The sequence below is a fragment of the Mandrillus leucophaeus genome, unplaced genomic scaffold (genome assembly GCF_000951045.1).
Source record: "Mandrillus leucophaeus isolate KB7577 unplaced genomic scaffold, Mleu.le_1.0 Scaffold580, whole genome shotgun sequence".
NCBI lineage: Eukaryota > Metazoa > Chordata > Mammalia > Primates > Cercopithecidae > Mandrillus > Mandrillus leucophaeus.
The window spans coordinates 3121362-3133161 of record NW_012106253.1 but is presented as its reverse complement, the minus strand read 5'-3'; the positions used below and the strand labels follow the sequence as shown (position 1 = coordinate 3133161).

At 34.2% G+C, this 11800-nt stretch overlaps 1 pseudogene across 1 annotated transcript; it reads right to left on the bottom strand.

Moving 5' to 3' along the window:
* Positions 1-8086: 8086 nt before the first annotated feature.
* LOC105553105 lies at positions 8087-8703 on the bottom strand (annotated as a pseudogene). Its single transcript, XR_001008099.1, has one exon. The product of XR_001008099.1 is annotated as a 60S ribosomal protein L17 pseudogene (transcript).
* Positions 8704-11800: the final 3097 nt, after the last annotated feature.

Genomic DNA, 11800 nt, shown 5'->3' with positions numbered 1-11800 from the left:
TGGATATTAGCCCTTTGTCAGATGAGTAGATTGCAAAAATTTTCTCCCATTCTGTAGGTTGCCTGTTCACTCTGATGGTAATTTCTTTTGCTGTGCAGAAGCTCTTTAGTTTAATTAGATCCCATTTGTCAATTTTGGCTTTCATTGCCATTGCTTTTGGTGTTTTAGACATGACCTCCTTGACATAGGAATGTGGAGCTTTTTGGTTAATCATAGGAAAGATTCTACCCTGTGCCTTGGTTGGACAGAGGTCATTTGATTTTTATTGAGATGATTTGATTTAGACAACATACGCTTATTGTAATTATCGATGCTTTTGACTTCAAGTTTGACATTCTTTTTTGTGTTTGTTTCTTTTTCATTTCTGTCTTCTTTTCCCCACATTGCTGCATATAACCTTAACATTTCTTTTAGAATTCAATTCCGTTTTCTATACTACTTTTAAGTTTATCTTCCAGAAATAGATGAAAGAGAGGGACCGACAAATATTAAATCAGTGTACATCTGTGTGTGTGTGTGTGTGTGCATACACACATAATTTGGCAAGACAGAAACCTACACATTCCAAAAACTGAGTTCACTCCAAACGTGATAAATACAAATAAATTTATGCTAAATGTCAGTGTATTTGGAAAGCTATAACTGAATAGCATACACTGAGTGGCTTATACACAGCTGAAAAAAATTATTTCTGACAGTTTTAGAAACTTGGAAGTTTGAGATCAAGGCACCAGCACATCCAGTGTCTGATGATGATCCACTTTCTAGTACATAGATGTCATGTTTTTCTATGTGTAAGCATGTGGGCGGGGGGTGGCAATGGATCTCTCCCAGGCATTTTTTTGTAAGAGCACAAGTTCCATTAATGAGGGCTTTACCACCATGACCTAATCACCTGCTACATATCATATTAAAGACAACAAAGGCTGTACCTCTACAAGTCTATCAAAACCATAGTGTTATTGGGCTTGGGGCCCAAGTACCTTCAACTACTCAGAAAGTCTTCTCAAAAAGTACAGGCACCAAAAAATCCAGATTGCAAATAATACAATAAATATCTAACTCTTCAATGCCCAAACATCGATGAACATCTACAAGCATAAACACTATCCAGGAAAACAGAGCCTCACCAAACCAGGAAAAAGTCCTGGAGAAACAGATATGTGACCTATCAGACAGAGAATTCAAAATAACTATTTTGAGGAAACTCAAAGATATTCAAGACAACACAGAAAAGGAATTCAGAATTCCATCAGATAAATTTAACAAAGATAGAAATATTATAAAGAATCAAGCAGAAATTCTGGAGTTGAGAAATGCAATTGACATATTGAAGAATGCATCAGTCTTTTAATAGCAGAATTGATCAAGCAGAGGAAAGAATTAGTGAGTTTGAAGACAGTGTATTTGGAAAGATGCAGTTAGATAGGGCAAAAGAAAAACAAAACAATGAAAGATGCCTACACGATCTAGGAAATAGCCTCAAAAGGGCAAATCTAAGAGTTATTGGCCTTAAAGAGGAGGTAGAGAGATAGGAGTAGAAAGTTTATTCAAAAAGATAATAATAAACAACTTCTCAAACTTAGAGAATGCTACCAATATTCCAGTACGAGGAGGTTATAGAACACTGAGCAAATTTAACCCAAATAAAACTCCCTCAAGAAATTTAATAGTCAAACACTAAAAAGTCAAGAATAAAAAAAAAAAAATCCTAAAATCAGCAAGAAAAACAACATACAATGGAGCTCCAATACGCCTGGCAGCAGACATTTGAGTGGAAACCATACAGGTCAGGAGAGAGTGGCATGACATATTTAAAATCCTAAGGAAAAAATAGTACTCTAGAATAGCATATCTATGAAATAGTTAATTTGAGTAACTGTGTGTGTGTGTGTGTGTGTATATATATATATATGCAGGTGTGTTACATAGGTATACTTGTGCCATGGTAGTTTGCTGCACCTATCAACCCATCACTTAGGTTTTAAGTCCCACATCCATTAGGTATTTGTCCTAATGCTCTCCCACCCCTTACCCCCCAACTCCCCAACAGGCCTCAGTGTGTGCTATTCTCCTCCCTATGTCCATATGTTCTCATTGTTCAACTCCCACCTATGAGTGAGAATATGTGGTGTTTAGTTTTCTGTTCCTGTGTTAGTTTGCTAAGGATGATGGCTTCCAACTTCATCCATGTCTCTACAAAGTACATTATCTCATCTTTTTAATAGCTGCATAGAATTCCATGGTGTATATGTACATTTTCTTTACCTAGTCTATGATCGACGGACATTTGGGTTGGTTCCATGTCTTTGCTATTGTAAGCAGTGCTGCAATAAACATACATGTGCATGTGTCTTCATAGCAGAATGATTTATATTCATTTGGATGTGTACCCAATAATGGGATTGCTGGGTCAAATGGTATTTCTGGTTCTAGATCCTTGACAAATTTTCACAGTGTCTTCCACAATAGTTGAACTAATTTACATTCCCACCAACAGTGTAAAAGTGTTCCTGTTTCTCCACAGCATCACCAGCATCTATTGTTTCTTAACTTTAATATACATCATTTGACTGGCATAAGATGGTATCTCACTGTGGTTTTGATTTGCATTTCTCTAATAATCAGTGGTGATGAGCTTTTTTAAAAATATGTTCGTTGGCTACATAAATGTCTTCTTTTGAGAAGTGTCTGTTCATATTATTTGCCCACTTTTTAATGGGATTTTTTTTTTTGTCTTGTAAATTTCTTTAAGATCCTTGTAGATTCCGGAAATTAGTCCTTTGTCACATGAGTAGATTGGAAAATTTTTTTCCCATTTTGTAGGTTACCTGTTCACTCTGATGATTGTTTCTTTTGTTTTGCAGAAGCTCTTTAGTTCAGTTAGAACCCATCTGTCAATTTTGGCTTTTGTTGAAATTGCTTTTGGTGTTTTTGTCATGAAGTATTTGCCTATGCCTATGTCCAGAATGGTATTGTCCACGTTTTCTTTTAAGGTTCTTATGGTTTTGGGTTTTACATTTAAGTCTTTAATCCATCTTAAGTTAATTTTGGTATAGGTTGTAATGAAGGGGTACAGTTTCAGTTTTCTCCATATAGCTAGCCAGTTTTCTCAGCACCATTTATTAAATAGGAAATCCTTTCTCCTTTTCTTGTTTTTGTCAGGTTTGTTGAAGATCACATGGTTGTAGATGTGTAGTGTCATTCCCGAGTTTTCTGTTCTGTTCCATTCTTCTATATGTCTGTTTTGGTACCAGTATCATGCTGTTTTGGTTACTGTAGCATTGTAGTATAGTTTGAATTCAGGTAGTGTGATGTCTCCAACTTCGTTCTTGTTGCTTAGGATTGTCTTGGCTCTATGCGCTCTTTTTTGTTCCATATGGAATTTAAAGTAGTTTATTCTAAATCTGTGAAGAATATCAACGGTAGTTTGATGGTAATAGCATTTAATCTATAAATTACTTCAGGTGGTAAGGCCATTTTCACAATATTGATTCTTATCCATGAGCACGGAATGTTTTTTCATTTGTTTGTGTCCTCTGTTATTTCCTTGTGCAGTGGTTTGTAGTTTTCCTCGAAGAAGTCCTTCATATCTCTTGTAAATTGTATTCCTAGGCAGTTTATTCTCTTTGTAGCAATTGTGAATGGAAGTTAATTCATGATTTGGCTCTTTTCTAGTCTATCATTGGTGTATAGGAATGCTTGCGATTTTTGCACATTGATTTTGTATACTGAGACTTTGCCGAAGTTGTTAATCAGCTTAAGGAGTTTTTAGGCTGAGATGATCGGGTTTTCTAAATATAAAATCATGGCATCTGCAAACAGAGACAATTTGACTTTCTCTCTTCCTATCTGAATACACTTTATTTCCTTCTCTTGCCTGATTCCACTGGCCAGAACTTCCAATGCTATGTTAATAGGAGTGGTGAGAGAGGGTATCCTTGTCTTATGCCAGTTTTCAAAGGGAATGCTTCCAGCTTTTGCACATTCAGTATGATATTGCCCATGGGTTTGTTATAAATAGCTCTTATAATTTAGAGATATGTTCAACCAATACCTAGTTTATGGAGATATTTTAACATGAAGGAATGTTGAGTTTTATCAAAAGCCTTTTCTGCATCTATTGAGATAATCATGTGGTTTTTGTCATTTTTTTCTACTTATGTGACATATCATGTTTATTGAATTGTGTATGTTGAAACAGCTTTGCACCCTAGGATGAAGCTGACTTGATTGTGATGGATAAGCTTTGTGATGTGCTGCAGGATTTGATTTGCCAGTATTCCATTGAGGATTTTCTCATCAATGATCATCAGAAATATTGGCCGGAAGTTTTCTATTTTTTGTTTTATCTCTGCCAGGTTTTGGTATCAGGATGATGCTGGACTCATAAAATGAGTCAGGTAGGAGTCCCTCCTTTTATATTCTTTGAATGAATGGTACCAGATCCTCTTTGTACCCCTGGTAGAATTTGGCTGTGAATCCATCTGGTCCTGGGCTTCTTTCAGTTGGTAGGCTATTAATTATTGCCTCTATTTCAGAGCTTGTTATTCGTCTATTCAGGGATTTGATTTCTTCCTGGTTTAGTCTTGAGAGGATGTATGTGTCTAGAAATTTATTCATTTCTTCCAGATTTTCTAGTTTATTTTAAAGCAAGTATTATTAGAGCTAAAGAGAGAGATAGATGTTAGTTCAATAATAGCTGGAGATGTCAACAACCCCCTATCAGCATTGAACAGATCTTTGAGACAGAAACTCAACAAAGAAACATTTGACTTAACCTGAACTATAGAACAAATGGATCTAATAAATATTTATAGAACATGTAATCCAATTGCTGCAGAATATACATTCTTCTCATCACGTGGATCATTCTCAATGATAGACCACATGTTTGGTCACAGACAAGTCTTAAGATATTAAAAGATTAAGATAATATCAAGCATCTTCTCTGATCACTGTGGAATAAAACTGTAAATCAATAACAGGAAAAATTTTGGTAACTATACAAACACGTGGAAATTAAACAATGTGCCCTTCAGTGAACTGCGGGTCAACTAAGAAAGTAAAAATGAAATTGAAAATGTTCTTGAAACAAATGATAATAGAATCACAACATACTGAAGCTTATGGAATACAGTAAAGGCAGATTAACAGAAAAATATATTGCTATAAGAATCTACATAAAGAAAGAAGGAAAACTATAAATAAACAATTTAATGATAAATCTTAAAGAACTAGAAAAGCAAGAGCAAAACTAACCCAGAATTAGTAGAATAAAGTACATCACAAAGATCAGAGCAGAAATAAATATATTTGAAATGAAGAAAAAAATACAGAAGGTTAATGAGGCATAAAGTTGGTGTTTCGAAAACAAAATTGACAAACCCTTAGCTAGACTAATGAAGACAATAGGGGAGGAGATCCAAGCAAATAAAATCAGAAACAAGAAAGGAGATATTACAACCGATACTGGAGAAATTCAAAGGATCATTAGTGGTTACTATGAGCAACTATATGCCAATAAGTTGTAAAATCTAGAGGAAATGGATAAATTTTTAGACAAACATAACCTACCAAGTTTGAACCATGAAAAAATCCAAAACTTGAACAGATCAAGAATAAGTAAACCGATCTAAGATGTAATTGAAAGTGTCCCAGCAAAATGAAGTCTGGGACCTGATGGCTTCACTACTAAATTACACCAAATTTTTAAAGAAGAGAAAATACCAATCCTACTAAAACTATTCTGAAAAGTAGAAGAGGAGGGAGTACTTCGAAACCTATTCCATTAAGCCAGTATTATCTTGATAACAAAATCAGACAAAAACACATCAAAAAAGTTACAGGCCAATATACCTGATTAATATTGATGCAAAAATCCTCAACAAAATAGTAGCAAACCAAATTCAAAAAAACACATTAAAAAGATTATTCATCATGACCAAATGAGATTTATCCCTGTGATGCAAGGATGGTTGGGCATATGCAAATCAATCAATGCGATACTTAATACCAACAGAATTAAGGACAAAACCTATGTGATCATTTCAATGATGCTGTGAAAGCATTTGATAAAATTTAACATCACTTCATGAAAAAACTCTAAAAAAAAATTCTGGGTATAAAAGAAATATACCTCAACATAATAAAAGCCATGTATGACAGAGCCACAGCTAGTATAATGCTAAGTGTGAATAAACTGACAGCTTTTACTCTAAGATCTGGAACTCGCCAAGAATTCCTACTTTCACTACTGTTATCCAACATAGTACTGCAAGTCCTAGCTAGAACAATTAAGGAAAAGAAAGTAACATAGGGCATCCAAATTGGAACAAATAAGTGAAATTTTTCTTGTTTTCAGATGATATAATCTTATATTTGAAAAAAACTAAAGACTCCACAAAAAAAACTATTAGAACTCATAAAAAAATTCAGTGAAGTTATAGTATAAAATAGCAACATACAAAAATCATCAGTGCTTCTGTCAACAGCAAACAATCTGAGAAACAAATAAAAAAAGTAATCTCATTTACAATAGTCACAAATAAAGTAAAATACCTAGGAAATATTTTAACCAAGAGAGTGAAATATATCTACAATAAAAACTATAAAACATTGATAGTATAATTTGAAGAGAGCTCATAAAAAACTGTAAAGATATTCCATGTTCACAGATTGGAAGCAATCTAAAGACTCAATGCAATCCCCATCAAAATACAAATGATATTCCTCACAGAAATAGAAAAGCAATCCTAAAATTTATATGGCACCACAACAGGCCCACAGTAGCCAAGAGTATATTAATCAAAGAGAACAAAATGGGCAGAATTACATTACCTGACTTCAAATTATACCACAGATCTATAGGAAAACAAACAAACAAACAAACACAACAACAACAAAAACAGCACAGTACTGGCATAAAATACAGACGCATAGGCCAGTTAAACAAAATAGAAAGCCCAGAAACAAGTTCACACACCTAGAGTGAACTCATTTTCAAAAAAGGTGCCAAGAACACACACTGGGAAAAAGACCATCTTTTCAATCAGTGGTTCTGGGAAAACTGAATATCCATATGCAGATTTATGAAATTAGACCCTTATCATTTGCCATATACAAAAATCAAGTCAAAATGAATTAAAGACTTAAATATAAGATGTCAAACTATGAAACTATTAAAAGAAATCATGGGACAAACTCTCTAAGAATCGGTCTGGGTAAAACTTTCTTGAGTATTACTCCACGAGTACAGGCAATCAAAAAAAAAAAAATAGATAACTGGAATCACATTAAGTTAGAAAGCTTCTGCACAGCAAATGAAGCAATCAACAAAATGAAGAAAAAACCAACAGAATTGGAAAAAAAAAATTGCAAATTACCTATCTGACAAAGGACTAATGACCAGAGTATATAAGAAGCTCAAACAAATCTATGGAAATAAATCTAATAATGTAATTAAAAATGAACAAAATATCTGAATAGGTATTTCTCAAAAGAAGACAAACAGGCACATGAAAAGGTGATTAAAGTCGCTGACCATCAGATAAATGCAAATCAAAACTACAGTGCGATATCATCTCGTTTAAAATGGCTTATATCCAAAAGACAGGCAATAAGAAATGCTGGCAAGGATATGGAGAAAAGGGAACCCTCATACACTGTTGATGCAAATGTGAATTAGTACAACCTCTATGGAGAATAATTGGGAGGTTCCTCAAAAAACTAAAAATTGAGTTACTATATGATTCAGTAATCTCACTGCTGGGTATATACCCAAAAGAAAGGAAATCAGTATATCAAAGAGATGTCTGTACTCTCATGTTTGTTGCACTGCTCTTCACAACAGCCAAGATTCAGGAGCAACCTAAGTGTCCAACAACAAATGAATGGGTAAAGAAAGTGTGGTACTAATACACAATAGAGTACCATTCATATAATATATCATGCCGATTCTTCTCAAATTGATTCACAGGATTAATTAAATTCTCATCAAAACTAGCAAAGACTTTTGTAGACATAGACAAACTTCTAACATTTATAAGAAAAGTTTTAGGCACTAGAATAGCCAAAAACATTTTTTTTTCCTTTTAATTACATTTATTTTAATGCTGAATTTACTCCCGTGCCATAAGTTTTTGTTTCTTCAGTTTCTTCTGGGATATCTTTTTCTTCTGGGCACCCTCTTCTTCTGGTTTAGGAACAATCTGTTCCTTTTCAGTAAGGATCATCTCAATGTGGCAGGGAGAGCTCATGTATGGGTTAATCTGACCATGAGCTCTGTAGGTCCCGGCTCATCTTAGGTGCTTTGTTCACTTGGATATGCTCGATGACCAGAGAATCTACATCTAAACCCTTAAGTTCAGCATTACTCTCTGCATTTTTGAGCATGTGCAGCAAAAATTCAGCACTCTTTTTGGGCCACCGACCTTGTGTCCAGCCCCACTGCTTGGCCTGGGCACACTTGCCAACTCCACCATTGTAACGATGGAATGGTACGCACTGTTTCTGTAAAGTGACATCTTTCAGATACTTCGTGGCTTTTCGAATATGCATACCCTTGATGGCCTGGGCAGTTTCACGATTGTTCTTAAAGTGAACACGAAGATTGGAACCTCTTGATTTGCATGATTTCATGGGGTTCTCTGGGTCAAGTGAATAGTGAACCATTTTCACAGATGACCTCAGGCCGCTTAGGGAAAGAGCGCCAAAAACATTTTTAAAAAGAACAATATAGTCAGAAGAATCACTCCACTAGACAGCAAGTCCTTCTATATAGTCAGGCTAATTAAGATAGTGCGATATTGGTGGAGAAATAGTCATAAAAATCAATGAAACAGAGATATCAATGGAACAGAGTAAAAAACCCAGAAATAGATTAGGAGAAATATTCTGAACTGATTTGCGGCAATGGTTTAGAATCAACACAATGGAGAAACAGTAGACTTTTCAACAAATGGGACTGAAGCAATTGGCCATCCATAGACAAAACAAACAAACAAACAAAAAGTCTTAAACTTTGACCTAAGTCTCACATTTTTAACCAAAAAGAACTAAAAATAGATCACACATGAATATAATACTATAAAACTTATTTTGAAAAAAATGAGGTAAACTGAAATTTTTAATGCTTAGGAGAATAGTTCTTTGACTTAATACCAAAAGTAAAATCCTATTAATAAAAGTTATATTTTATCCCATACAAATTAAAAGCACTTGTTCTGTAAAAGACTATGAAAAGGATGAAAAGACAAGATACAGACTGGGAGAAAATATTTGGAAATCACATATCCAACAAAGAATGATTATCTAGAGTATCTAAAAAGCCTCAAAACTCAACAATTTAAAACAAACAATTCAATTACAAAATGAGCAAGAGTCATGAAGAGATATTTCACTAAAGAGTGTGTACAAAGCCCAAAAATAAATTATACCTTACCGTTTCTCAGAGAAGATACATTGGGTATACCCTGTTTTTTTTTATTCTTAAAAATTGTTTTCTAAAAATCTAACTCTAGCATCAAGCAAATCAATTTTCCACCAGTTCCAATGGGGCCTAAAATAATTGAACGATGTGTTTTTTGTTTGTTTGTTTTTTGTTTTTTTCACTTTTGGCAGGTCTCCTGACAACAGGAATCCCTTTAGAGTGAGGCATGAGTGCCTTTCTCAAAAGTCACTTTTACCTAAGAAAAAAGAATTACTCTATAAAGCAAAATAGCAGACCAATAGGAACAAGTTTACCTTGCTGAAAAAGGAAGTAACAAAATTCCTGGGTAAAAATGAAAATTTTAAGATGTAGAAGACATCTATTGCTTTATAGTAAACCTCCATCTCATCATATAAAGAAGCTAAAATCACCTTGTAAAATTAAATTATTTGCCAACAGCAAATACATATTTAGGTCTCTAAATATGTGCATTTTGTTTTGAAAACTGTCCACTGGCAATGACATAATCGTTAAGGTTTTCAAATAAAATAAAACTATGGAAAACATAGCTATTCAGAGTTTGAGCCACAGCTCCAGATATCGCTGTTCACTTAGTGGCAATTTATATGAATTAAAAGAATAATATCTGGGGCGGCAGGGGAATGGACCCATGGAAGATAGTTTTTCACACTCAAACTGAAAATATGTTGGAAAAATTTATATTTTTCAGCTAGGTGCATTACATCTTCTAAATTGTGTTGAATAAAAATAAATTGTATAAAGTTTTACTTTAGCTATCATTCTAACAGTAGAGTAAAATAAGGACAAATGTGTGATAGATGAAATACATCATTATAAATGAAAATATATTACTGAGCTGATGTTGAAAGACACAGGGAGGATTAAAAAACATACCGACTCAGATGTGAGCCAGATGGAATCCCCAAGCTTTAACTCAAAAAATCCTATGCCCTTGTGTTAATGATAGTTTTTCCACATTGATCTCAGAGACTCTTCCTACCTACCAACAACAGAATTTGAAACCTTGAAAGAAGATATTTGAATTAAGTGATTCCAATGAGTAAGAGCTCTTGGATCCAAACTGCCTAAGCCCCTCAGCCTGGAAAGCTAGACAGCAGCCTTTGTGAGGAGATCTCTTTACTAATAATTAACAGAAAGGACTGCAATCAAGTCAGAAAACCTCTCACAGCTCCAGTGTCACTGAAAGGGCACTTTAGCACTGTTTTACCTAGTAGACTAATGAAATGGAAATTTGTAGGTTATGAGATCAGCACTACCTTAAGTGGATCCTGTATTGTTGGGTTTACAAGAGTAGTTTTATTAGTTTTTTCTCCTTGCAATTTCCAGCTAATGTTGCATGATCAGATTAGGGTAGCAGGAAAGCACTACATTTAAAGAACCTTTGTAGGTAGAGAACTTGCTGGATTTTCTCAATAGATTGAACACAAAATATAACCTTTCTGCCTAATAAAAGCTTTATTGATGCAAATGTCTACTTTCAGGGATTTCTGAAGCGGGTTTAGCATGAGCAAATTTGTGAATAGAAAACTTTTGTTTTCAGTGGCTTACAACCCTTCCTTCAGTGCTCCTTTATGCCTTTTCTCAATCCCCATCAACCCACCCACCAAGAACTTAAAACCTTCATTCTGCTTTCCAGCTGTCCAAGACTTCTCATGGCCCAGTCACCTAAGCTTTCTCTTCTTACTAAACAATTTGCATTCTGGACATTTCACTGTTTCAATTGCCCCACTTCAATCAAATTTCATCTGCTCTATGTCCTCTTTCTTTCTGAACCAATCTCTACTAATTTGATAAACTTATTTGAGTACTATATAGTACTGTGATAGATGGAAGTAAAATAATTGTAATTGAACAATTAAAATTTTATAAAGGTTAAATGTTTAAAACATGAAAATGTTTTAAAGGAAACAAACTAGTGTGAAAAATAGTTAGCATAAGGGCAAGCTCTTTAGTGTCCTTCAAAGCACGTATGTAAATAGCTGCCTATGTACTAACATATCACCAATAGTCATTTAAAACTCTGATATTTTCAACTGCTTAATATTTCCAAAGCAGTGATTGTCTTCAATGCCATACTTTGTTTTAATTTACAAAGTCTATAAATTAAAACTACTACTCAGATAAGAAGAAAATAGCTAAGAGATTTATAAGAACAAGGCAGATTTATAGAACATAATCATGACCAAAAAGGACAACCCATGCAGCAGTCAGATAATGCTATCACTGCTTTAGGGTTTGCAGAATATGTTCATATTCATGATTTCATTTGATCATCACAGCAATTCCATGATATAAACATTTATACATATGTGTATATATTTGATTTTA